Raw genomic sequence first — 27,963 nt, 5'->3', positions numbered from 1 at the left:
GCTCTTTCACCGCACAATAATTGAGGGTTATTGTTGTTTATGCTAGCACTAGGCCTATCCTAGGCATGCGTAGAGTACGAATACCACTTCAGCAGAGGAAACAGTCATGTACAAATGCCGCTGAAGGAATTACAGTCAGAGAGGCTTTAATCAATATTTATGCAAAGTCAAAGTGCTGTAGAAAACAGCTGAGAGAGTGAGTGATTTTCCTGGAAGTTGGACAGGGGATGGTGTCAATTTCTGTTTCACCTTGACTTGGTTTTACCTTCAGGAGGTTTAGATTGGGTCACTCCCAGAGGATAAGCGCATGCTTACCCATCTCTAATTCTTTGGTATTCAGCCCGATGCACAGACCAGGGGAGATAAAGGAGACATGACAACTAAATTCAGTGTGGTATCCTGAATTGGAGCCTGGAACAGAAAAGGGACCTAAGTGGGAAAGCTGGTAAAATGAAAATAAAAAATGGAGTTTAGTCCAGGGTAATGTACCAGTGCAACTCTTGGTCAATAATGAGGCTCAAGAATTCCACACACTATTTCATTTAATCCTCATGCAACCCTATGGTAATACTGTTCTAATTTTATAGACATGGAAATTCAGAGACATGAAGTGACTTACCCTTGGTCACACAGCTAGTAAATGGTTGGAGCCCAATGTGAACCCCAGTGTACTAGAGAATATTAGAGGAGCAAATAAAATCTGCCCATATCAATCCTTTCATTGGTATCATACTCAGGCCCTTACTCCCGGAGCCAAGAAATGGACTTCAGAGAAATTTCTTTTGCTGACACATTCCGCTCTCCCAGGAATGTTCTTCAAAGTTTGCATGTGACACCAAGAATTTTTCAGGTGTGTCATGGGTACACACTATTAAAAAAACTTGAGCCTTTTCTATTTCATCAAATTCAAGGGCAAATACTTGGTATTTCCACAGTAGGTATCCTCTTGAAAGGAAGCATTCCTTTAATTCTTCTTCATCGGGGCTTTTAAGAAAAGGAACACGTGACTAGACGAGAACGAGAGATCGGAGAAGAGCAGTAAAGGAAGAGTTTAAGCAACATACTAGATTGCCATGAAGCCACTGTGTCCCCAGGTGATCCTTATCCATTCTCCAAAAAAGAGATGGATTTTTTCCCCCAAAAGTCCTCCATCAACACATGAAAGGCCAGGAGGGAACTTGCCACCAAGTAAGAATGCAACCTCAACCAGGATTCCTTCGCCCTGAATTTTCCAAGCGTGAGTCATTCCCATGCCACTTTTATTATCATTTACTTGATCTATTCACTTTTTGTCTATGAACAAATTTTTTCGCAACAAATCTTTTAATCACCAAACCGTAAATAAAAGATGAGTATTATTCTTGGAAGTAGAGAAAAACATAAACAATACACTGAAAACAAAATGATATTGTTTTAAAGTCTAACTTGGTATGTGGTTTGTCAAAAGTCAGAGGCAGAGTTCTTCTCCCTCCTCCTTCTTTTTCTTCTTCTCCCTCATCTTCCTCCTCTCTTCTCCTCCTCCTCTTCCCTCCTCCTCCTTCTCCTTCTTCTTCTTCTTCTTCTTCCTCCTCTTCTCTTCTTCTTCTTCTTCTTCTCTCTCTTCTTCTTCTTCTTCTTCTTCTTCTTCTTCTCTTCTCTTCTCTCTCTCTCTCTCTCTCTCTCTCTCTCTTCCAACAGGATGAACTATTGCAGAGGTTTAAATTTAAAATAGCACCAAATTAAGACCTTCTTCTTGAGTAATCAGTATTGGAAGAGAATTTTAAAAGAATCAAGGAGGTATATGAGAACTCTGTACTTTCTGTTCAATGCCTCCTAAACCTAAACTGTTTTTTTTAAAAAAAAAAGTCTAATAATGTTTTAAAGCGTACACATAAAAATAAAATGGAGTTTCAAATTGAGAAAAGGAATTAACATTCTCCCTGCACGAGTCAGTTATTTAGGGCTGCCTTCCCCATACTACCCCAAATCGTCAGAATTATTACCTGAAATTACCTCTCACAGTAACATTCATCCATGGCCCACATTTTGTGAGACACTGCATAGCCAAAGTCTGACTATATGAAAAATGAGAAGAGAAATATAGATTGGATGATTTCCTGTTGATGGCAGAATGAAGTTGTGACTCGTTCGCCTTTCTGCCAAAACCCTTCCTTATCCGACCTTCACGTTAAGACCTTTCTCCCATTGCCCGTGCACACCAGGCATTATCTCAAATTCTGTTGACTTCCCCATCCCTGCCTGTCAAATTGTATTCAAGATCACCCAGCAAATGCATCATTCCTTCAAGTCAGGCCACACAGTCATTGGAAGCCTCCCAGACAGGGAAAGTGTCCCTTCTCATATGTCTACAGAGCTGTGTGTGCACAACCATTAGAACCGCCATCTTTTTGTAGGGTGTGGTGGGTTTTTGTGTCTGCCCAGGGTCACTACATAAAATACATGGCACCTAGTTAAATCTGAATTTCAGATAAGCAAAGGATCAATTTTAGTGTGAGTGTATCTCATGCACTATGTAACTGGCTGTTCTTTATTTTTTTTCTTTGCTAAGTTCGGCAACCCTTTGTCTCCAATAAGACTCAGCTTCCTAAGGATTAAGGCTGTGGTTCTCCATCCTTGTGTGTGCAGGACTGAGGACATTATGAGGCACTTAGTAGAGTCTTGGTAACTATTGGATGGATGAATGCCTACTGCCCAAACTCACATAGGAAACCCTAAGATTTCAACTAAGATCAGGAATTTCTATCTCTACCTGGAAATGCAGGTTTGGAAAGCAGAAAGATGATGTGCTCAAATTTAATACATTCATAATCTTTAAACTAGGCCCATCGGAAGGAGCAAAGGTGTCTATATTATTCTGTATTTTGTCTTTAACACACATAACAACAAGTCATACATCGCACGGCTCTATATACGTAACAAGTCTACAGCCAGCTCCCACACAGGTCACACATGAGGGTAGGAAGTTAGTAGACTGAATCCAAAGCCAGGCAGAATACATAGCAGCAGCAGGCAAGAACAGATCTACTCCATATTGGGGCCAGTTCTGTCTCGATGAACCAGGTTGGCAATTAATCATGTTTTGCTTTAGAGCCTTCCTGTGAGGAGAATGTGCAGTGATGGAAGAATCACTGGTTCTAAAGTCAGAGACCTGGGTTTGCAGTTATGACTCAGCTGCTGCCAGGTGGGAGGCCTCTCTAGGCCTCAGTGTTCTCGTCTGTAAACCAGCTTATGACCATGGCTACCTCCAAAAGGTCAATGTGAGTATTAAATGGAATAATGTACATGAAGTGTCTTGTATGGTACCTGTCCATAGCAAGTGTCCGAGGGGTAACAATGATGAGGATGATTATGTTTTCATTTCTATTGTTCTATCCAGTTTATAATCTCTTTGAACATATGAACTGTTCTTCCTTCCTTCCTTCCTTCCTTCCTTCCTTCCTTCCTTCCTTCCTTTCTTCTTCCTTCCTTTCTTCTTCTTTTCTTTTTGTCTTTTTACTTCTTTTGTGTCCTTCAACAGCCTCTAGTATAATATGCAATAAAGCGTATTTGTTATAGAGACACCCAAAGAGAGTAACGTTTTTTAAATGTTTAGTATTTTAGTGCCTTTCATCAAGCTGACAATATTTAACCACAGTAGGGTAGGGTAGGGCGAAAGCTTGACCTTGGTAGGTGACTAATGGACTGTACACTGTCTTTCATAAATCATTGATAGACTACATTAGGGCAATATGAAACACTAGAGAAATAAAGAAGTAGTCATTTCTTTCTAAAAATAGTAAAGAACAGTTTTGACATAAAAACCGTTCTTCCCACATTTCTCACCGAGATGGTCTGGGTGCCCTAATCACAGGCACCCACCACTGGGAACCTGTGGGGTGGTAGTTGCCCTTCTCAGCAGCTGCGGAAGAAGAGTTCGTTCAGAATGACGAATAACCTACTCTCAGCAAATGAATACTCACCATATAGAAGCCATTCTCCAGTCATAGTCTTTATTTATTCCTAACTGAATTTAACTGGAGCTATCATTAAACTTGTATCTCCATATTAAAATGCGGCTTAAATCTAGCAAATTCATCACTGGGACCGACCTTTATAACTGTGTCACCTCACCCTCCAAATCTTTTTCTTGGACTCTGTGGCTTTGGAAAATTTACTTTATCTGGGATGCAATTGTTTTCCCCTGAACAATGAGGAAGCTGGAATTATGTGGTCTCTAAGCTCTCTTTCAGCTCTGTATCCTTAGGATCCCATCCCTCTATTTTGTCATTACGTCTCTGTTAATTGAGCCAGAGTTTCTCCACTGCTAAATCTAAGTCTATAAAAGACTGCATAGGTCAAATTATTCTTTTCTCATAATTTTAGCATTCATTTCTAGGTCAGCTCAAATGTGTACTCAAGATAATCCAGGTAAAAAACGATCCAAAGATTCTGGTTTAGCTCTTATTAACCAGAAAGTCCACTGACAACTTCTTTTGTAAGGATTGAAAGTGGCCTGACACCTAGAAAACATTCAGTAATTATTGGTTCTGCCATTGTTGTTCCTGTTGTTATCATTGCAAAGGGGAAAATAAATATATTGGAATTATTCTATCCTTGTCTATGCCCTTGATTGGGCGGAATGCCATCTACCCAGCCGCTCCTTTGTGCAGAGAAAGCCAAGATACAGGAAGGAAGAATTAGCTAAGAGTAGCAGCCTGGACTGGCCTGTATGCCCGAGTGAGAGAGCAGAAAGAGATCTGCTCAACTTGTCTCTGCCACTTCTGTATTCAGTCAGGGTGTGTTTACAGTTTGTATGAGGAGCTTGTCCACGTTGAATGATTTAGAGAATTGCAGAGGCCTTACATTACACCAATAGTTATTCATTTCCTTATGGTAAACAGTATCTATCCTCTCCCAAGTTGTCTATAAAATGCAAATATAGCCAGATTGTAACACAGCAAATTCCTAACACTCTTTTTTTTTTTTTAAGGTACATTCCTGGGGAAGGGGCGGGGGAGGGGAAGAAATGAAGAAACATCCTGAGAACAGTTCCAAGTTAGAGATCAGGCAGAGGAAGAGTGGTGGTGAAGGGATGGAGAAAAGGATACTGGGGGGTGGGAGGGGCAAGATTTTAGAAAGGCAGGGCAGGGGACAAAGAAGATCCACTCCACTTACTTTATGGTTTCCTCTGGGTTCCCCACCCCACCCTAACAAACACAGACTTGTTAGGAGTCTGTGGATTCCTTCGGGAGCCACGCCTGCCATTCCATATCAGAATGGCTCTATGCCTGTAATAGCTGTGGCTTCTGACACCATCTGATTGCCCTGTCCTCAGGAGACCTGTAAGAAACAGCCCTAGGACACTAGGTAACTGAGTCCACCCTAAGGATATTATTGAGGACGTTGCAAATGACACCATAACAGGAGAATGAGTGTTCTTCTGGAGAGAAGCTAGTTGTCACTTAATGGGCTGTGAACTGTGAAGCTGAGCAGGATTCCTATAGTGGATGCTGTCATGTCTCCTGGATCCCCTACGCCACGTGGAAGCTCCCAACCCCTACTTGTTGTGGCTATTGGCTGATAATGCTCCCAGCTGCTCCCCTTCTCCTGAGAATTAACCGTGGCTCAAAGGGTTATGACCCCACTAAAGGCAGCCCATAGTCAATGACTAACTAATTTGGGGGCACAAAATGTCCCTTGCCTCAAGGGAGCAAAGCTGCGATGTGGCTCATGCTTCAGAGCCCATTCCTATGGATCAGCCAGAAAGCAAGTCTTGACCTAAGACCTTGCGTGGCTCTGTCGCTTTCTTTCTCCTGCTTCACTCCCTCTCCTATAGGCTGTTTAAAAGAACAACCCTCAATAAATTGTATAAACTCAATACCTACCTTCGGCTCTACTTCTAGGAACGTGACTCTTGTACATTCCATTAAATCTGGGACGCTACTAACTATAAGATTATTATTTTATGTGTCACCAAGAAAGAAAAGACACTGACTATTAATATGTGACATGCCTTCAGTTGTAAGACATATCCTAACTTCAGTGAAAATATATGCATCTTTGAATTAATTAAATAGGGTATGCTTGTACGTAGGATTTCACTACATTGCATACATCTCTGTGTGTCACATGTTTACATATAGGCAAGTAAACTGTGCTTCATCTTTTTACACATAATAATTTATAAATCTGGAGAACCAGATTTGCTGTGGTCTGAATGTGTGTGCCCCTTCAAAATTCATGTGTTGAAATCCTAAGCTGCAAAGGTAATGGTATTAGGAGGTGGGGCCTAAGGGAGGGGATTCTGTTCTGAGAGCGGAGGCCTCACAAATGGGATTGGTGCTTCCAGAAAAGAGATCCCACAGAGCCCCCAGCCCCTTCTGCCACGTGAGGATACAAGAAGTCTGCAGCCCAGAAGAGGACCCTTTCCTGACCATGTCTCCACCTTAATCTCGGACTTCCAGCCACCAGAACTGTAAGAAAAAAATTTCTGTTGTTTCATCATATTTTGAGCCCGAGCAAACAAAGAGAACTGTTTTGAATAGCAGGGGAAATGATCGTACCCTATACGTGTATAGCTGCTTATCAAGGGCTTTCAGAGAAATTATGCCTGTCCACGGAGAGTGAATCAGCCTTTGAGACGGTTTCAGATTTACTGAAATAGAATGAGAGCTAAGGAATAATAAATGGGACAGTGAAACTTTTGGGGAGCCTCATTGCTTTCAGGAGGAAGACTTGAATCCCTAACGTGACTACAGGGCCATACGTGTTCTTACCCTGACCTACTTTTCTACCTTTGTCTCATAACACTCTGGCCCCCACCTACTCACACACACACACACACACACACACGCACACACAAACTACAGCCACTCTGGCTTACTTCCATTTGGGGAAGGCACTAACCTCTTTCCCACCATGAGGCCTGTTTCCTCTTTCTGGGATGGTCTTCCTTCCATCCTCTTTTCCTATTTACCTGTAGCTCAAAGGACTCTTCTTCCAGGAAGCCTTCTCTGATTTCACAGATTATAAAAGGGCCCCTCATTTCACATTTTAATAGCATTTTACATTTCAATAGTTCTCTTTCCTGTTACTGCACAGTTGCAACTTTACATTTATTCCTGTTGTTATGTGATTAAAACCTATTCCCTTAATAAGCTATATGTTCCTTGAGGGTAACTCCAAATTCTTGCCCACTAATGGACATGTCCCCAATATATGCCAATATCTGGCACATAGTAGGCACCCAATGAGTCAGTCGGTTGGCTGAGTAAATCAGGCTGCAATAACCTTCCTCAACCAGCTGCATGAATCCTGAGGACTAGTAGAGTAAGTACAATGGTTAACTGACCGTTTAGTATTTAGACTCTAAATCAAGCAAACAATTCCAGAGAAAATCCTGGCTCTGCCACTTAACTACCTGTGGGGTTTGGGGCAAGTTAAATCACATTATTGTGTCTCTGCTTCCTCATCTGTAAAATGAGCGTAATAATCCTGTATTTTATCAACTGCAAGTTACCCTTGATTGTAAGACACCCCATGTACCATTCAGAAGAAACAAACCTACCAATTAACCAGACCACAATGTTGTCTATCACTGAGGCTTTTTCCATACAAAACCGCCCTCTGTTCCATCAGTAGGATTCGCCAAACAGCATTTCCAAAAGAGGCCTCAGCTGCTCCCAGCCCTTCCTGGGAGAACTTCTTCCATGCCACTGGCACCCATTCTGCAAAAATGATCTTACTGGCAGTATCAACAATGCTTGTAATTCAACTGAAATGCTGAAAACATACTGTTGTCAATACCATGCCCAAGTGGGACATTGTAGGCAATGGGCCCATCACTATCACTGCCCTGCAGATAGCACGTATGAGAGTCCCTGATTTCTAAGACACCCCCTCAATTTCAGAGAACTTGAGTCAAAATAGGGTGCATTGGCAAATTTGATTGATTGCATTCTGTGTTGCTTTTATTTTATGAAATAGCTCATTTTAAATCTACATTCAACTAAGCTGAATACAAAGTCTTAGTGAAGGAGGCCTAGTGGTCTTGTTTGCGAAAGCATCTGGCCACTGTCCTGAGGCCTTAAAAAATCTCAGGACCGGCATTTCAAATGGCTTCGAGTTTGCATGTTTCGGCACCAGGGGGCAGGAATAGACTCCGGCATCCACTGTCATAACTTTTCACCACGCACCAGCGCAACAAGTCTCTTCAGCAGGTCATTCTTTGGTAAAGAACTTACTGGCACAGATTCTCCATCCCCTAGCTCTGGCTTAGGTCTGACGTTTTCAGCCTTATCTCTACTAATCGTTACTGTCATGATGTGTGTACCATGTTTCCCTGAAAATAAGACTGGGTTTTATACCGTATTTCCCTGAAAGTAAGACCGGGTCTTATATTAATTTTTGCTCCAAAAGACACATTCGGGCATATTTTCAGGGGATGTCTTATTTTTCATGTACAACAATCTACGTTTATTCAAATACTGTCATGTCATCTTCTTCTGGAACATCATCGTAATGTGCTAAATGCATCCGTCTGGCTGACGATCTTAACTGGGGCTTATTTTCAGGGTAGGTCTTATTTTGGGGGAAACACGGTAGTACCGTTTCACAAACCTGGATCCACACATACAGCTGGAGAACAGTCTTTATAGCTAGTTTCTCACTGAAGCTCCCAGAGAGCCGCTGCTTCTGGGCTTTCGTTATCAGCTATGACACCTGCAGGGACTTGTAGGCAGTAGCGTCCTATTGGTGGTCAGCACTGCCGTTCCCCAATGACACATTCCCAGTGAAGAGCTCTTTGCAGCACCAGGACACCCGCCACCCCATCAGTCGACGGTCCTTTCCCAGTTGGACCTGTCACAGTTTCCCAAGGTCTTTTTTTTACCCATAGGATCCACGTAAGTTGTGTTTCCAAGCCTGGCCCATTTTCCTTCTGAAATTAACACCTCTGAAATAATAGATGGTTCGGTATTTTGAGAAGAATCCGTTGGTTCTTAGTTTTCCATCTTTCGAACTAGTGTTTACAGTCCTCAGGCAAGAAGTTCACATCCAAGGTATGGGCTGAAGGAAAGGGGACTCCTTTGGGAAGGGGGATGAAAGAAGAAAGACAAGTCCAAGTCGGCCATCTCAGGAGATGCAATGCTACTGCTTCTAGATCTTAGGTTCTTGTGAGAACTAAGTGTGCTAGAATATATGAAGTACATGGTTTATTCATGTGACATCCTGGGCCCATAATAACAGATTGTCATTATCTCTCAGCAGATATTACCACCTCTGCCAGGCAGACTTTAGCCAGTATCCTTCCCTTGGGCACCTCTGGAAGGACCAAGCCAGCAGACGTGGCACAGATGCACAGACTCAACACAGCCCTCTCAGATGAATTCATTCTTTCATTCATTACAGTAATGGAACAATCAGGAGCCAAAGACATTCAGGCTTTTTCAATTAGGGGTCTTTGTGATTACAACTCCCCACTAGAACGCCACCACCACGAAGGCAAGGATTTCCGTCTTGTTCACCGCCATACCCGAGGGCCCAGGACAGTGCTTGGCACCTAGCAGGTACTCAATACATTTACTTGAATGAGTGAGTGAATAACTCCATAGACATTTACTAGATATTGGGGAGATGAGAGAATTCTCAAGGTTCTCACGGTGGAGGATATGATTCATAGCTGAGTCAACTGTAAAAAAGGCTTTGTTTCTCATGTCTCCCCTTTTCTATAGCAGCCTTTAAAATATCCCAGTCTTATGGGGCAATTTAATGGAAATAAACTTAATATGTTAAAATTATATAATTAATTATATGTGTTCAGCTTCCAATGTAATTAGTTATTGATCCAAGGCTGCTCATGGAGTACCTGGCAACAGTGAAAGAAAAGCAGTAGCAGGTGTTTGGACTTAGTTCATGTTTGCTAACTAATTAGATGAGGATTTTTTTTTTCCCCTTGGAAAGCCTAAGCAGTTTTCATTTGGCTCAAAAGTTGAAAGCTGGAACCCAGGGGCTTTAGCCAACTCTGTTTATTTTTCTTGCTTCTGGACTGGAAGTTATTCTATCATTAAGATGCTTTTGCATGTAACTAATCTTATTCGTTAGAAGTCGATTTTAGAGTTTAAGTCTCAGTATTCTGATGATGCCAGATTTTACACAATGGATAAGAGCACGGACTGGAGTCAGACTGTCATGGTTTGAATCACAGCTTCGTCATTTACTAGCTGTGTAACCTTGAGTATGTTACTTAACCTCTCTGTGCTCCAGTTTCAAAAATCTATAAAATGGGGATAATGATCGTATTTACATCACTGGGTTATAATGTCAATTAAACAAATAAACAATGTCTTGGACACCGTAAGTGCTATGTAAGTGGGGTTTTTTTAAAAAATAAACCTTAAAAATACACTTTAATTTCTAATACTGTAGTTCCAAATGAATTTTTGCAATTGATTATATGACAGTTTAGGCACATGATAGAAGTTATAAACAGGTTTATATCAGGTTTATAGTCCCACATGTCTGGTGAAAATTAAAAATGTAACTCTTAAATACAAGCGTGGTTGTATTTGAGGACTGTTTGGGTGGAGAGTATCAGCTAAGTTTCTCGGCAGCGTGCAAGAGAAACTCACTCTGTCTACCTTAAGCAAAGCCACTGGGCAGGGGCGGGGAGAGCAGAATCAAGCCTCAGAAAAGACAGGAATCAGGTCCCTTGAGGAATGACACCAATGACTTTCTCTCTTGCATCACTTCCCTAGAGAGCTTAATTCTTGCGAGAGTTTGGCCTGAAGTTACATGCCTACCCTTGCGCCTAATGGGAGACAGCAGGTGTGGCACCTGGATGGATGGCTGGTCCCAACGAGATTACAGGGAATGGAGGAGAGGGAGGGACCCAAAGGTAAAGCAGGGTGTTATTACCCAAAGAAGTGGGGAGGGTTGGTAGGCAGGCCAAAGCAGCAGCTGTCCACCCCAGGAAGAAAGGAGGAGGAGGGAGGGTAAAGTTTTCTAAAATACTATTTGTGTTTGTACTGTAAGCCTTTCCAGGAATTTAAATATGTTTTTCTCTTTGGAGGGTACTTGCTGAGAGGCTGGCTCATCCCTGAGACATTTATGCAAAAAGAGAAAGAATCTGGCAATAATCATAAAATGCGTCTTTCCCTGGCCTAATGGAGCAAAGCTCTAGTTGTTTGTGCTGCATTAATTTAAATACTAATCTTTGCCTCACAATTTCATAATAGCAATAATTTCTAGTTCAATCAAAACAGATTATGCTGAACTTTCAGAATTCAACGAATGATAAGCTTACAAAAGTGGCTCCCACATTCATGAATCCTTTCTTCAGTTGGGTTGTTTTTGGCTATAAGTACAAGAACACCCAAGTCGAAGTTGCTTAAGCCAAACAAAAATGTATTGGTGCACATAACTGAGCGTCCAGATGTGGGAGAGGCATTTGGGGGCTTCATCCAGTGGTTCCAGTTCTACTTCTCTGCAATTATGGCTTTCCGCCCTTATTTTACTTTGTGCTTCAGGCTGGAAGCAAGATGGCTGCAAAATTTCCAGGCCTCACAACGATACAAAATAATGGAGGAAGAAGAGATCATTTTTTAACGTAGATCTCAGGAATAAGGTAAGTTCCCCTGGAATCTTTTAGCGAACTTTCCTCTCATTCCCTGGGCCCAAATTGGGTAATGTGCCCAATCCTGAAACAACCCCTGGTGGCCAAGGAGAGGCCACATACTAACTGGCTTAGATCTGGATTCTTGGACCAGTGACTGGCGAAAAGAATTATATGATCATGCCGGGCCCCCAACTCACAGGCCACTAGACAATGAGAAAGAAAAGGAGCATACGTTAAAGAGAAAGTAGAGTAGGCATTTATCATTTTTCTCCCCCTTAATACCTGAACCTCACCACTGCCCCACCCCTATGTCTAACAGATGTAAGACTTAGTAGAAGACAGAGGCCACTTTCCATTAACAATAGAGACACCATCAGCCTTCTAACCTCCCTGGCAGCCAGAGCAGAGGCATGTAACAGAGACTCCACTGATCACACACATAACTGTCTCAATCAGGCTGTTTTTAGAACCCATGATGCAAAAAGCCAGGAACCTCCTGGAAAACCCACTTGAGTGGCAGGTGGTAACTTGTTTCTAGGCACAGCAAGGGCAATAGCTTTGGTACATCCAGTGTAGGGTCGCTAGATTTAGCAAATGAAAATACAGGAGACCCAGTGAAATTCAAATTTCCGATAAAAACATAATTTTTTAGTATTTTTTCAGTATAAGTATAGTCCAACTATTGCTTGGGACATACTTAAACTAAAAAAAAAAAAATTCAAATTCAAATTTAACTCAGAATCCTGTTTTTATCTGACAACCCTAAGTAGCAATCAGTTTCCAGTAGCAGCAAAATGCTCAGTGACGATAGCAAAAGGTTTCTCACTAGACTGGGTTTGTGGCTTGTTTTCGGTTGTGGTCCATCCAGCTACTTCCCTCCCTTGCTCCTGCTCAGTTTCCAAGCCTAGTTCTGCATCATAACCAGAAATTCTATGAGAATAAATCATACAATATGAGCTTTGGTTGCTTGCAAATATGAACCCTGACCATACAAACTTTAACATCCACTACAGTAGTTTACACCCACCCTTAAGCATTGATATCAACTTGAAACACAAAGGGGAGAAGGAAGATTTTTAAAGCATAAGTAGCATGATATCACCTTCTAAAGTCTGGGCCTTAGAAGAATAGTGTTCCTTGCAAGCTTCTTCTTTGTTTGTGGCTTCGGAATTTCACAACAATGCCTCCTGCTTCAATTAACCTAAGTGTAAAAGGGAAACAATTCTGGAATGTTGGGTGACTTAAAAATTAAGGATTATAAACTTCTGGCATAAATAAAACCTCTCCCTTACTAGGAATTTTCCTTTCCTTTAGCCTATCCTAACTAATGAAACTGAACTCTTCTCATATACGTATAATAATCTCACTATTATTAACTTTTTGACAATATGGGTACAATGAAAACATGTAGTGTGAAAAGCATCGTTAATACTTTTTGGCTCCTAAATGATACTGTACTCTGATTAACCTTTTTCCTTTCCCAGAATAATATGTCTTCATGGTTCAAATTCCTTTGGAAATTATTACTCAAAGGGAAATAATTAGCTGACACTGATTTACCAATTCTCCTTGGGTAATATAATGAAACAATCTGATTATGTTAATGGTTATAGACTGGAAACTCTGCCCTTCTTTCTTCTCAAAATCATGGAAGAAGTATCTTGGTTCTAGATCATGAAATCTGCTACCCGGACACATACCAGGGAATTAGTGGGTCCCTTGGGCTACTGGTCTATTAAGTGATGATAAAGTTTGCTTGCTGAGATTGAAGTTGGTGCGTATAAGCTGGACACAGCCTCTTTAGCCTTTTCCAGCTTCATTCCCTCAGAGCTGGAATGGTTGGCATGGCTCTTGGAACCTAAATCTGAGGCAAAGATTCTCTTAACAATTTACAATTTCAATCATGAACGGGCTACTAAAACAGAAAGGTGGTGGATTATTTTTTCCACCCAGCATCCATTCCTCTTTTTTCATGTATCCTGATTTCCACATAGAATTGCTCCCACACTATGAGATTTAAAAGAGGGCAGTAAACCAAAGGCTGCCATTCTATTAAAGAAGCTGAGGGGGTCCCTAAAGTCTCCTTCTCCAGGGTCTTACTTCTCACTCTCCCAGCCTAGCCCAAGTGGTAGACCGTGGGACCCCGGCCTGGTCCAATATGTGGTCATATTGACTAGTCCGCTCAATCAGAGCCAACAGGACACAATAAAACCTGGACTGTGACAAAAACATTTTTGCTCTTTTTCACTGGATTTGAAATGATAGAAAGTTAGGTTTAGAAATGCAGCAACCAAACTGCCACCATAATGAAAATAGTGCAAATCAGAAGATACGAAACCAAAAGATAAAAGAAAAGCTAGGTCCTGGTGACATTACTTGACCTCCTTCAGGCCATGACTGAAGCCAGACCTACCCCTGGAATTGGCAATTCCCTTTTCTAGGTCAGTTTGCTTCCTGTCACTTAGAGCAACAGAGTTCTAACTAATTCAACTGGCCCCCCTCACACACACATGCAAGCGTGAGACTGTCCAGAATGAAGAATAGTGACAGACGGGCCTAGGACCAAGGCCTTTGACCTCTGGATCACCATTAGGCAGAGTCTTAACCAGAGTTTCCTGCTGTATACCATGCAAGTTCAGGCAAGTCACCTCACTTAGGTGTTTCTGTCTTTTTCCCTGTCAAAGGAACATTCCTACTTACCCTAGAGACTTGCGTGGTCATTGTGAGGATAGCAATATGGAAGAAACTGATATGGGAAAGCACTTACTACAACATTATTCCATTACAACATAATACTAGTATTGTATTTGCTTTCCAAACCGTCTGGGAAGCTTTACCAAAAGAAACAACCCTGGAACCATACTTTTTCATTTTTGTTTTTTCTGGAGAGGGCAGGACAAAATCAAAACAGCTTACAAGAAAAATTGCATGCAGCCACCTTGCAGTTCATTTCTTTGCTTCAAATTTAAGTGTTTGGTGGTCAAAACACATTTTCCACTCAGAGCTTACTTACGGCTGTTTTCAGGTGAGACTGGTTAAAAGTTAAATATATCTGTTTGAAGTCTATGAAACTTTTGATAATAATATTCAACTATTATTACACAAAACCCTACCCCTAACTCAGGATTAAATGGAATTGGCCTACTGGTTTGTTTGTTTTGGGTGGAGAAGACTGGAGAGGGCTAGATTATATATTTCAGTTATCGATTTCTCCAGAATAAACAATGATTTTCTAAATGTGTTTCCTGAGAAAATAGCTAAGTGTGAGTAAAACTACAATAAATTTCCTATAAATTGTAAAAGTGTTAAACTAAAGGGGAGAAAAAGCTCAGTGTCTCTATAATTGTTTCAGAATTGTGTTAACAGGGTAACTGGTACCATAAGGCATGCCATTTTCTTATTACACAGAGTATTTACTAATTTCTTCAAGCATCAAGATATAAAACAGGAAGGGGCCTAAAGTAAGTAGAGATGGAACCCCTACCCCCAGTCCTTGTATTTCTACAAGGAAATTTTGGCTCCCAAGAAGATCTGATTATAGCTGCACATCTAAGCCTGTGTTTCAATCCAGCGTTTTCAGGAAGAAAACTGCTGTTTTTGATCTTTGTAGGTCTGACTCCTGTATCTCCTGCCCAGTTGATTCTAAACTCATGAAAGGGAACTGAAGTGTGATCAATCACTGCCTCTAAAACCCCCGAAGTAAGAACATGCTTAGACAGAGGAGCTGAGGGAAGCATGACGTGCCTGGAGATAGAATGAACGAGAGCAAAAGTGACACGAGGCCAAGGTTATGGAATAGGCAAGGTCCACAGCATGCATGTGGCCATGGTCAATATGTGTGTTTTTATTCAGGGAGCAATGAAGGGATGAATCCTGCGCGTATGGCTATTAAGAGATGAAGTGGTCTGAACCAGGGCAGTAGCAGTAGAAATAGAAATGAAGAAACTCCAAGTGTTTTATTGGAGTAAAAATATCCATTATGAGCAAAACAAAGATGACCTCACATCTGGTAAATTTACTTAAAAATGGTACGTTTTTAAATTTTGTCTCTTCAGTTCCCCTTTGCCGATAAAGATTCTAATTCAAGGAGTAACCCTGTTTCCACGGGATGAGGGTCATGATAGAACATGTCACAAACATGTACCAAGTCACAGTAATAAACAAAAGGTAAAGGTCAACATAACATAAAAATCCCCTGTGACACCTTAACCACACCCTCAATGACAACATTATGAAGAGTTTTGAATGTACTTGTTGAACCATTTAATTACTTCTTTGTAGTCAAGCGATTCCTAAATATTAATAGTTCTACGGTTAGACATCCTGGACAACCATGTATTTCAGTTGAACTCTTATGTCTTAAGGATCCGAACACGTAAAACTTTTATGGGATCTGTCTCCTTCCTTAAAAGTTACCTGTTCGTAAGAATAATTGTGCATAGTTGTTAAGAGTACCACTGAATGATTTGGCAACACAAGAGTCAGGGTCACTCTTGGTTCTAGACCAGTAGTTAATGGCATTGGGCAAATATGTTCTACCCACATTAACTCATATCTTTGGGAGAGATAAGGTTTCCAAAGTACAATTACAGGAACTGAACTCACCTGGCCACGGTGGGAAGGGATTTTTTTCATATAATTTACAAAGCATATGTATTGATGTTACATGATTTGGTGAAGGCAGAATAGATACCCTTACCTCATTTTGGTTTTACACTTCAGTGGTCTGTGGTATATTCACAAAGTTGTATAATCATCACCATTACCTAATTCCAGAACATTTTCAAGACCTCAAAAAGAAACTCCATCCCCATTAATAGTCATTCCCCAGTCTCCCCTTCCCCCAGCCCCTGGAAACCGCTAATGTATTTACTCTTTGGATTTGCCTATTCTGGACTTTTCAGACAAATGAAATCATGCAATACATGGCCCCTTTCTGTCTGGCTTCTTTCACTTAGCATGTTTTTAAGGTTCATCTGTATCATGGCATGAATCATAACTTCATTTTATGGCCCAATAATATTCCACTATATGGAGAGACCACATTTTGTTATTCATTTATCAGTTGATGGACATTGGGTTGTTTCTACATTTTAACTATTAAGAATAATACTGCTAGTGATCATTTTGCTATGTATACAAATATCAGATCATTGTGTTGTTACACCCCAAACAAATACAATGTTATATGTCAATTATACCTCAATTTAAAATTTTTTAATGCTGCTATGAACATTCATGTGCAAGTTTTTGTGTGTACAAATATTATTAACTTTGTTGGGTGTATACCTAGGAGAGGAATTGCTAAATCATATAGTAACTTTATTAACTTATTGAGGAATTGCTAAACTGTTTTTCACAGCACCTGTACCAGTTTTCATTCACACCAGCAATGTATGAGCATTCCAATTTCTCCACATCCTTACCAAAACTTGTTATTGTCTATCTTTTAGTATAGCTATCTTAGTGGGTGTAAAGTATTATCTCATTATGGTAATGATTAATAATGTTGAACATATTTTTGTGTGCTTATTGGCCATTTCTAGATCTTCTTTGAAGAAATGTCTATTCAAATTCTTTGCCCATTTTTTTAATGAGTCATCCTTTTACTGTTAAGTTGTAAGAGTGCTTTATGTATTCTGGATACAAACCCCTTATCAAATACATGATTTCCCAATATTTCTCCTACTCTGTGGATTGTCTTTTCTCTTTCTTGATGGTATCCTTTGAAGCACAAAAATTTTTAATTTTTAAGAAATCCAGTTTATCTATTTTTCATTTGGTTGCTTGTTCTTTTGTGTTTTCTTAGTGCTTGAAGCACTTTATTGTGGATAGCTCAAGACTCTCTCAGATGGTCCTTTATAAAGGGTCCATCAGGTTCTACTTACTTGTATTTTTCCCTCACTGATTCTCCATGTCTCTGGATTTAGAATAAGTATGGTACCTCACTCAGATTGTATATGTTTAACATCTTATATACTATCGTAAGGCTACAATAGCTTTAAAAGGAATATCTCCTTTTGTATGCACTGTCTCTTTTGGTTAGCCACGCTTACAACTTATATGGCCTGAATTATAGAACTTCCAAAATGTTCCAATTTATCCCACCTTTTTTGCTTTGTGAATTTGAGTGTTTTAATGTCTTAAGAATGGCTGTGCCTAGAAAGCATTATTCAGAGACTACATTTTACTGCTTCAATCGACTTTATTAGCAGTATAGTTTACATCCATAATAAATAAATTCTACCCACTTTTTAGTGCATTGTTCCATGAACTGCGAAACATGTATAGATCTATGTCACCACCAGAAATTTTCCCTATGCCTCTCTGCATCTCGACCCCCAGCATCGGGAAATCGCTGATTTGTTCTCTTTCACTATATATTAGTCTTACCTGTTCTAGAACTTCATGTGAATGAATTTGTACAGGATGTAGTCTTTTGTGTCTGGCTCCTTCCGTTCAGCATGTTTTTGATATTTATCCATATTGTCATGTATATAAGCAGTTCATTCTTTTTTGTTGCTGAGAAATATTCTATTATAAGGATATATCACTTTTATTAGTAATAGTAGTAGATTTCACCTGTTGAGGAACATTTGAGTTTAGTTTGGGCTATTACGAATAAAGCTTCTATGAACATTCACATGCAAATCTTTGTGTGGATATGGGTTTTAGTTTCTTTTCGGTAAATACCCAGAAATAGAATTACTAGGTCATATGGTACATGTATATATAACTTTACCAAAAAAATGTTTTTAAACCTACCAAACTGAAAGTGGTTGTACAGTTTTACATTCATACCAGTACTGTAAGGGAGTTATTTCTAATTAATCCACAATATCACCAATATTTGGTGTTATCAGTCTTTTAAATTTTACCAGTCTAGTGAGTGCAAAGTAGTATCTCATTGTGGTTTTAATTTGAATTTGCCTGTTGACAAATGATGTTGACCCTCTGTCTGTTCATGTGCTTATAGGTCGTTCATACATCTTCTTTTGAGACATGTGTGTTGAAATCTATTGCCATGTTTTTACCAGTCGTTTGTCTTATAAATGAGCTGTAAGAGTTCTTAATGTATTCTGGACATGAGTTCTTTGTTAGGCATATGTATTGAGCATTTTTGTCTCCCCACCTGTGACTTGCCTTTTCATTTTTGTAAACTACGGTTTTCAAAAAGCAAAAGTTTTTATTTTAATGAAGTCAAATTTATTAGCTTCTTCTTTTACAGTTAGTGATTTCTGTGTCCTGCCTAAGAAATGTTTGCCTGCCCCAAGGATGCAAAAATTATCTCCTAACATCTTCTTCTAGAAGTTGTATAGTAAATTATGAGTGATTTTGTTGTGTGGTGTGAGGTCAGTGTCAAGTTTCTTTTTCTTCTTTCTTTCCTTCCTTCCAATTTTCCTTCCTTCCTTCCTTCCCTCCCTTCTTCCTTCCTTCCTTTCTCTCTCTCTCTCTCTCTCTTTCCCCCTTGCTTCCTCTCTCTCTTCTTCGTCATCTCCTCTTCCTCCTCCTCCTCTTTCTTCTTCTTCTTCTTCTTCTTCTTCTTCTTCTTCTTCTTCTTCTTCTTCTTCTTCTTCTTCTTCTTCTTCCTCCTCCTCCTCCTCCTCCTCCTCCTCCTCCTCCTCTTCCTTCTCTTCTTCTTCTTCTTCCCCTTCCCCTTTCCCCTTCCCCTTCCCTTTCCCCTTCCCCTTCCCCTTCCCCTTCCCCTTCCCCTTCCCCTTCCCCTTCCCCTTCCCCTTCTTCTTCTTCTTCTTCTTCTTCTTCTTCTTCTTCTTCTTCTTCTCTCTTACAGAGATATCCATGGGACTTTTAAAGGAGGGGAAAGAGTCTGGAAGCAGCAATGGGAAGCATTTGCCTAACCACCTGGCCCTGACATATATGGAACCTGCACAAGAGAAGAGCAGAAGTTTCAGTTAAGGCAAAAGAAACATCTGAGAAGAGGTGAAGAATAGAGTGGTGCTTGCTGGATCCAGCTGGTTCCAGCAGGGTGCACAGCAAAAGGGTTTGAGAGGGCAGAAAGAGGGTGATTTTACCAGATTAGGGAATGTAAAGACCAGTGGTGTGCAGGGTCACAGGGGTTACTCTACTATTTGAAATGTACATTAAAATACTTAGCACTAAAAGTGTGACATACATGTTAGCTTTTAAAAGCTAAACAGTTGATATTTGAAGTACCCTAATCAGGAGTCCACTCCTGGTGTGTTTGAGTAAGCATTTGAAAGTCCCCAAGTAGGAACTGATGCTCCAGAAGGAGTGTCTGCAAACTATTGAAATATCCTTATAGAGTTTGTAAATTAACATAAGGAATGTTATTTTTCACTGCGGAAATAAGAGGTGTTCAAAGTATGTGGGTGGGCTGGCTTGAAAACTGTGCTAGCACTTCTTCCCCTTGGTGAACAGAGTATAAGAGCGGGTGCCTATTTGGTGTGACCAGATGGCCTCTTGAACCTCTTGTCTTTTTCCTTCCACCATCTTCTTTACCATAATATGTTAAGCTCCCAATTTTATATCACTTACCATGTTCTCTTTTGGGTTCTCAACTCTCTTTCCAGACACAGTCTTCAAGCTTAACTAATACTGGCCTCCCTCTGACAATCCCAGGGTAGTCCATCACAGCGTAATGTACCTAATCACCTGGGGGCATCTTTAAAATGCCGATTCCAGGGATGTACCTCAAAAGATTTTGGTTCTGTATGTTTGTCTGGGTGTGGTCCAGGAATCGAGTACCCCCGGTTGTGCTGAATGAGGTGGTCAAGGACCACACTTAGAGAAACCTATGACCTGAGAAAAGCTGGCTTCAGAAGCCCTAGAGCCACATTTTCTTCCAATTTGGACCTGGACAAAGACAGCAAACCTACTTTTCCAGTCCCCCATGGAGCCTCAGTCTGAGCTGACCCAGAAACCTGAAGCAAGCTTATCACCCATGCTACCTGCTACCGATCTTCTTCAGGATGTAGAAATATCATTTAAATATCATTGTTGCCTGTCCAGCATCCATTTCCCCTTTCTCTGGTAACCATCTGGATTTTCCTCACTCCTGGTAGAAATGGTTCGAGCAAGACTAATGCCCTCCTTCTCTCCACCCCCACCCCTGTCCCCAACTCATCAGTGAAGGTCAGTGTTGAGCACTTTTACCACAAGGGAAAGAAACGTTCTTCCTTCAGGGATGCTAAATGGATAGGGACCTCAGCCTGGAGCTGCCTGAGCTACTCTCACATAAGGTGGAGAGCCTGCTGAGAATGAAACAATCCAGATGGTTCCCCTGTTACTGACATCTTTTAGCCCCTAGAGTTCCTGGTAATATGAGTTACTAATTCCCTTTTTGGTTTGAGTCAGTTTGAGCTGGAATTTCTCCTGACAACTGAGAGTTCTGACTAATACACACACACACACACACACACACACACACACACACACACAATAAAAAAATAAAAAGAAATAAAGGCCTTTACAAGACCGTCTCTCCCTCCTCTCACCCTACCTCTCTGCAGAAAAGGATCCTCCCTCTCTGGGGTGTCCCAAACAATTCCCCTGCACCTCACTCTCCTCACAGAATGTCATCTCCTAGCCAGAACTGAAACCCTAAGGACTCAAGTTTCTCTGTCCAAGGCAGGGGAACTTCTTCTTTAGGTAGGGCCAGGTCTACGCCACTTTTCTTTCACCCTTTGGGGCGGGGAGAGAAAAGTCCTTTTCCTTTGAGACCCATGTTAGCAAGCTCACTGCTAATTTCCTGATTACTTAATTCACTTAGGACTTTGTTTTACAGTTTCCCCTTCCACCCCTGCCATCTTTCCAGAGAAATTTCAGCATTCCACTGAATAGCCTGTAATCATAATTATATATCACTTATTGCATACCAGGTACAGTTCTAAGCACTTTGTATGTATTTTAGCTCACTCAACCCTTATAATGGCATGAGGTATTATTATCCCCATTTTATGGATGAGGAAACTGAGGCACAGAAAGGCTTATTAGACTGGTTTAGAGTTACCCAGCTACTAATTGGTAGAGTGGGGATGAGGACAAGGAAATCTAATTGAAGAGTCTGGGCTCTTAACACACATACTAGCCTCCCCCTTCCCTATAATTGTGGCATCCCCCATATCCACTGTATATTGGTTCTGTGAAGGTGGGAGGGAGTCAGTACTGCCTCCAGCTGACTCGCTGGACATTTGGAGGTCCTTGGAGAGGAGGAAATGTCAGCTGAGGGTGGTTTGGATGGTCATGGGAGACCTGTACCCCCACTTCCTACAGCTCGATTATGTATTGTCATCTCCCATGTAAATGTACCAATTCATACATAGGTCTAGAAGCTGGGATGTAAGTTGGGCTGAAGACACAGCAGCAGAAAAGCAGGTTATATATTCTGCTCCAGGTACCCCACAAGGCCTCTATTCTGTCCCAGTAGTCCTTATTTTCTGAGAAGGTTGCTGCATTTGGGCCAGTCCATCCTCTCTCTGTCTAGAACTGCCCTTAAAATGTGTCCCTTGTCTATATCCTCACCTGTGGCCCTGTGCTCCTCAACCCTCTAGAAACGTTGCACAATAGGTTCAAAATCTCTGGTTTTCTAACTGCCTGTCTGAAAGAGCAAGGAGACAGAAGTCAGGGGCTCTGAGGGGAAAGCAGGAAGCAGTTTCACCACCCCAGGCAATCACACCGAGGTGTGGCTTCATCCAGAGCTGCTCCACTCTGAAAATTCATGATCAGACCCCACACCCCAACAGCACCCCCCCTGTTTTCCAGCCTCTCACTTTCCTTCCTCTCTCCAGGTAAACAGCTTCTCCAGCTCTACTTCCAACTGCTGATAGACATCCTCGCTTCACAAGGCCCACTAACATTCTCACCTTCCACAATCCCCAGTCCTGCCAAACCAAACCTGCAACATGAATCCCTGTGTGAACATAAACGGCCCACTTCTCTGTTCCAGGCTCTGCTACTGGTAGAAAAAGAACTCACCCAAATGTGTGTACTGGTGTCATAAATATGAGGTTGCCAAGCTCAGCATGCCCCTCCATGACACCAAGCAAGCCTAATTCGTACTCACAATAGCTGTAATTATAACTATTGAGTGCTTACTTTGTGCCAAGCACTGCCTTAATCACTTTACAAGCAGTTCATTTAATCCTCAAAACACCACCACAGTGAGTTAGAGACCATTGTGGATGTAAAAGGGGCCATATACTAAAACTGACAAGCTCAGGCCTTATAAACACAGAGACCAAAGTAACCACACAGGGTGGTCTGAATATAAAAATTCCTGACTAAATGCATGTCATGGTGGGTAGTCACATCTTAGGCCTGTAGCTTTCTCACCAAAGGTCAGTCTTTAACTTTGAAATTGTCTATCGTCTTTGTGCATCTAAGATAACATATCTTTGAAAGGTCAGAATAATCTTCTTTTCCTGACCCCTCAAAGGCACAACTGCCAGAAGGAGATGACATTATTGTCTTTTTGCCCACATACCATCTCTATCCACTGTAAATGTTAACTATCCTGTACCCACCAATGTAAAAGGAGTATGTGTCTCTACATGTTTTGCTTTTTATCTAATCTCAGAGATTTCCGTTTTGGGCTTTCTCCCGCCTCCTTACCACCAATGGATTTCATGTGAACCCTATATCTCCCCGCTTTGATTCTAATGTGTAAAATAAGCTGCAAAAACTGCCGTTCTCCAGAGCAATATCTCAGTCCATTGAGATTTTGCTTCCCAACAATTGTTGTCAGTTTGGTTCAAATAACTCTTCTAAGACTTTTTCTTATGCTAGACATTCTTTCGCTGACATTTACTTGGCACAGTCAGCAGAATTCCAAAGAAGCTCACTCAGGACCACCCCACAAACCCACACCCGGTGATAGCTACCAGCAGGGGCTCATTGAGGCCCTCCAGCTACCCACTTCTCATCAAGTGAACTTGGGTGAGTTATCTCTTGGAACCCAGGACCTTCTTTTTGATTGTAGTAGGGGGTCTGACTTTATTTGAGCTTTATTTAGAAAATCCTCGAAGGGGCTATAAAGGATAGTGTTTGAAATGGGCAGCTTTTCGGCTTTTCAATTGGAACTACTTACTGCAAGTCTGAACAAAACTTTTTGTTAGATAAATGAAAGTCTGAACTTGTTCAGCTCCAAAGGTAAGGGTTATTGACTCCTTCCAGCTCAAATTTTGGGTATTCTTAAGTGACTAAAAATCTATGTGGAGGTATATTTGGGTACTCCTCAAGATGATCGGGGCCCCACAGGGAATTCCAACACAACTGTAATTAAATAATTGACTCGTCTGGGGACGCGCATGTAAAAGCTGGTTACCTAGTGCTCCAAGTCCTTACAGGTTGTATTAGACAGCTGGGGAGATAAACTGGGGTTGAAGTAACTTGGGAGGTGACAGCCCCTTGGAGCTCAACCCATAAGCAGCACACTTCAACCCACCATACAACATCCCTAGAAATTTGTTCAGACTGCAGATCTCCAAAGAAAACTAAAATTAACATCAAAAATCATGCCTCTGGGGTCAATAAACCCTAAGAACCTCCCCTGTCCTATTAATATTCTGCAGGATATATATAATTCATATGGAACCTCAACTTGCAGGTACCTACAGAAATGAGAAGACTTAATTAAAAATGATATCAGCTTGAGATGGCCAAAATGGGGAACTTTTGACACCTCCAAATTGATTTTCTTGCATGCTAATTAGAAAAAGGTGACTAAAATTAAACTGAATGAATAGGAAACTTACCTTGATTACAAGTTAGAAGCTTCTAGGAGTAGCCCAGATAAACTCTCTTCTCTACAGGAAGGTAATAAGAAAATTTTAGAGACTGTCTCTGAACTAAAGAAGTCTTCTGAAGCTGATAAATGTCAACACCCTATTCCTCCCCATTCTCCAGCTGCTCCACTATATCCTTTGCTTTCTGAAATTCCTAGTCTAGACTTACCCTCCCCGTCCCTTCTTCCACCCCTTCTGTCTCCTCTATATCTCCTCCACCACCACTCCCTACTGACCTAGGGGAAACTTAGAATAGAAATCCAGACTAAGATAAACCAGAAAAAACAAAAATTCTGGCAGCTCTCTTTAGGGAAAAGTTGGTCTTGGGCAGAGAGGAACCAGCAATTGTATACGTTCTTTGGACTAGAACAGAATTAAGAATCTAAAGATTTCCCTAACCCTCTCCAGGGCCTTGAAAGGTTTGCAAAGGAATTTGATTTAACTATTATAACATATGATCCTAGCTATTCTGACCAATTCTAATTAATATACCTACTGGTTTCTGATAACAAAGCAAGAGAATGACTAAATAAGGTTTGCTGGGAAACTCCTATAGAGGAATTTTTAAAACAGAGACTGGGAAAAATACAGGGAATGAGCTGCCAGCTTTACCAAGCCATACCTGAGATTTTCCCCAGAAAATGGACTGGACCAAGATCCAGCAATATAAAAGAAAAACTGATGAAACAGTCCTTGATTTCTTTGAATATTAGGGAAAAAACTTTCAAACAATACATCTGTCTCCAGACACTTTTAAGGATATCAAAATGACCGCTTAAAGGGAGTTCCAGTCAAGATGGAACTTGAGTAGGTAAACATTGTGCTTACCTCCTCCTATGACCAATCAAAATTACAACTAAATTATAGAACAATCAACCTGAAGAACCATCTGAAAACTAGCTGAACAGAGGTCCTATAACTAGGAATATAAAGAAGAAGCTACATGGAGACTGGTAGGAAGGGCAGAGACTTGAAATGGGCTGGCCCCACACCCAAGTGTGGCAGTTGAGAATTTTGAGGGATATCTCAGCTGCATAGGTCCCACCTAAGGAGTAAGGGGTCCCAGTCCCACACCAGGCTTCCCAGCCTGGAGCACAAGTGCCAGAAAAAAAAGACCTCACAATATCTGATGGTGAAAATCAGTGGTGATTTTTGTCTGTCCATGTGAGAGAGAAGGCTGCTGGAAATTCAGGCATCCTCTTACAGGACCTGTGCACAGACTCATTCACTCACAGGCACTCATCCCAGGCTCTGGTGGAGCGACAACAGCTCAGGAGGCACCAGCGACATACAGGGAAAAACTGAATTGTATGGCTTCATGGTGAGAGCTGGAGGGACAGCCACCATTGTCCCTGTGTTGAGTTTTCCTCCCACACACTCAGCAGGCAGGCTCCATCTTTCCTAGGTTGAGCCCTCCACACACAACCAAATTTGAATTTGCATTAGCCTGGTGAACTCCACTCACTCCACCCTGGGATGATTCCCTGAGACCCCACCCCACCCAACTCATGCACCCTAAGAGGCTCTTTTAGCAGCAGGCAGTTGGCCTTGGCCTGTACTGCAGTCTTTCTTTAAAAACTCTCAAGGGTTCAAAGGCCCCAAGTGTGCAGCAGATGGCCTCAATGTGCCCTGTGCCTTTTGGTGAGTGGCCCCAGGCTCAGCACTGGCACCAAATTTGAATCACCATTAATCTGGTGAACACTACTTTCCCCACCCTGGTGACTCCGTGAGAGCCCACCTCACCCAACTCCCATACCACCCAAGGCTCTTCCAGGGACTGAGACTCACAGGCAACCAGCAGGTAACAGCAGGCCTTGGGGTGCCCTGTGCCTTTGGCTGAGCTGCCCTAGGCCCAGTACTGGTGGAAGCCAGCATCAGTTCACAGCATGGACTCTCCCACACACCTCCAGGTCCAGCACAGGCAGTGACCAACAGCAAATCGCTTTGTAGCTCCTACCAGGTAGCCTGGGACTGGTCACAGGCAGCAGCTGACCTTGACCTGCACCAGAGCCCCTCCCAAGAGGCCCCAGAACCAACACATCTAGTGGCCCACTTCAGACCACAACAGACCACCACCCTATTATCACAACAAGTAGCATACCCAAAGAGCAGGCACTAAAGCCTGCTAGGGCAAATCCTGCTCCATGGAGTCAGTCCCCACACAGCAGCTTGTGTGCTCTGGCTGTGGCCAATCCTCACAGGCCACTAGCCTGAGGGTAAATCCCACCTACTGATGTGTCAACAGGAATCAAGTCTCAAATACAAGAGGAGGGCACTTGCAACTCACAAAAGGGACACTCCTGGAGCACCCAGATAAAAATCAGTAATCAAAAAATTCCCAACAAACAAAAGCCCTGGATGGCTTCACAGGTGACATTTACAGTAGTATTAAACTAGAAATCAATTACAAAAAAAAAAAAAAAACCTGAAAAACACACAAACACATGGAGGCTAAATAACATGCTACTAAACAATGAATAAGCTAACAATGAGATCAAGGAAGAAATCAAAGGTACCTTGAGATAAATGAATGAAAAAAAAAAATAATAACCCAAAAAAGAAGTCCTAAGCGGGAAATTCATAGCAATACAGACCTTCCTTGACAAACAAGAAAAACCTGAAGTAAATAAGCTAAACTTACACCTAAAGGAACTAGAGCAAGAACAATAAAGCCCAAAGTGAATAGAAGGAAGGAAATAACAAAAATAAGAGCAAAAATCAACAAAATAGAGTCTAAAAAAAAAGTACAAAAGATCAATGAAACCAAAAGTTGGTTCTTTGGAAAGATAAACAAAATTGATAAACATTTAACCAGACTCATCAAGAAAAAAAAAGAGAGAGAAAACCCAAATAAATACAATCATAAATGAAAGAGGAGACGTGACAACTCACATCACAGAAATACAAAGGATTATAAGAAAATACTGCAAACAATTATGTGCCAACAAATTGGACAATCTAAAAGGAGTTGATAAATTCCTAGAAATGTACAATCTTCCAAGAATGAATTAAGAATAAACAGAAAATCTGAACAGATCAGTTACTACTAATGAAATAGTTACTACTAATAAAATTTACCAAACATTCGAAGAAAAATTAACACCTATCCTTCTCAAACTATTCCAAAACCTTCAAGAGAAGGGACGGCTCCCAAGCTCATTTTAAGAGGTATCCATTCCCCTGATTCCAAAACCAGATAAAGACATTAAAAATACTCGTAAACACACACACACGCACACACACACACACGCCAAAAATACTCATAAACACACACACACACACGCCCTGATGAACATTGATGCAAACATCCTCAATAAAATATTAGCAAACCAAATCCAGCAATATATTAAAAAGATCATACACCATAGTCAGTGGGATTTATTCCTGGGTGCAAGTTTGGGTCAAAATCCACAAAGCAATTAACATAATACACCACATAAACAAAATGAAGGATAAAAATCATATGATCATATGAATAGATGCAGAAAAAGTGTTTGACAAAATCTAGCATCCATTTATGACAAAAACTCTCAGCCAAGTGGAAATAGAGGGAACATACCTCAGTATAATAAAAACTATATATTACAAACCCATAGTTAACATCAT

General features: G+C 41.2%; 1 pseudogene; it reads right to left on the bottom strand.

Moving 5' to 3' along the window:
* Nucleotides 1-7,983: 7,983 nt before the first annotated feature.
* Nucleotides 7,984-8,990, bottom strand: LOC117031553 (ADP-sugar pyrophosphatase-like; annotated as a pseudogene).
* Between the last annotated feature and the right edge of the window lie 18,973 nt (nt 8,991-27,963).

This window comes from Rhinolophus ferrumequinum, chromosome 12 (genome assembly GCF_004115265.2).
Source record: "Rhinolophus ferrumequinum isolate MPI-CBG mRhiFer1 chromosome 12, mRhiFer1_v1.p, whole genome shotgun sequence".
NCBI classification, from domain to species: domain Eukaryota; kingdom Metazoa; phylum Chordata; class Mammalia; order Chiroptera; family Rhinolophidae; genus Rhinolophus; species Rhinolophus ferrumequinum.
The sequence above is the reverse complement of the archived record's forward strand: the minus strand, read 5'-3'. Positions and strand labels throughout refer to the sequence as shown.